The sequence below is a fragment of the Pundamilia nyererei genome, unplaced genomic scaffold, assembly GCF_000239375.1.
Source record: "Pundamilia nyererei isolate P.nyererei 1_Seehausen unplaced genomic scaffold, PunNye1.0 scaffold00006, whole genome shotgun sequence".
Taxonomy (NCBI): domain Eukaryota; kingdom Metazoa; phylum Chordata; class Actinopteri; order Cichliformes; family Cichlidae; genus Pundamilia; species Pundamilia nyererei.
The window spans coordinates 3,345,179-3,346,255 of record NW_005187407.1 but is presented as its reverse complement, the minus strand read 5'-3'; the positions used below and the strand labels follow the sequence as shown (position 1 = coordinate 3,346,255).

At 33.0% G+C, this 1,077-nt stretch overlaps 1 protein-coding gene across 1 annotated transcript in view; it reads right to left on the bottom strand.

The window, feature by feature from the left end:
* The window catches only part of LOC102192063 (Rieske domain-containing protein-like), a 6,992-nt gene that overhangs the window by 3,541 nt on the left and 2,374 nt on the right, over positions 1-1,077 (bottom strand). The gene's annotated exons all lie outside the window — the stretch shown is intronic.

The window sequence follows — 1,077 nt, the reverse complement described above, 5'->3', positions numbered from 1 at the left end:
TTTTTTTTAAGGAAATTTGCTCCTTTTTTACTCATTTCCAGTCCAGTCTTTGCAATGGACCGTTTTCAGAGGAATTTCATTTTGTTTGTTAATCTACTTAACACTGACTTATAAATCACTCATAAATGCATCTAACGAAAGTGTTTTCTCTACACAGACAACTTAACAATGAACCTATGTTAAACTGTATGTTTAGGCACTTTGTTACTAGCAGCTTGTTGGAAAGCATATAAACTTTCCCATTTCTTTAGTTTAATATACAAAATAAATAAATAAAAATAAATGCCAAAGGTAAGATACCAGCAAGGTGATTCCCAAAGAGCTTTTTTCTTCTTTTTTTTTTTTTTACATATTCTTTGCTAAATATAACGAAATGAGGATTGCATCACGGGTTTTGCACTGACCTGTATATTTAATTTATAGACAGTGCAACTTTAAACCACTATCTTTCTACTTGCAATTATCTCTAAAAGCAACCATGAAGAAGCTTACAATCGTATTGGAGTGTATCAGAGTGTAAACATTTTGTCTGCCTATACGGGTGTCAAACTCATTTAAGTTAATGGGCCACATATATCCCATTTTGATCTAAACTGGACTATGCTAGAAAAACTATAATGTATAAACTAGCAAAGAATAATAACCTTGAGAGAACCATGCAAAATAAATCCAATTTTAATACATGTAAGTCTTTACATTCATTGTCATTAAATGCATCGATGACACATGACAGATCATATTGGATGAAGAAATAAGGATATTTCAGTATAAAAACTTGTATCCTGACTCACTGTAAGTGCAACAGGATTTTATGCATTTATGCTTTAAAATGTTTACTTTCCATTCATTTTTATTTCTCTGTAGCAACACTGGCCTGCATTAGCCGCACATTTTTATTACTTATAGACCTCATTGTAATCTGACCAATGAGCATATAATAAATAATTTATACAGTCATTGTCCTCGAACAGCTATCCAGTGGGCTGAATTGGACGCTCTGGTCCCGGGACTGCACCCCGGAACTGTGCGGCAGATATATTTGTGTCATTGTCTTTGAGGATATATGTATACAAGATT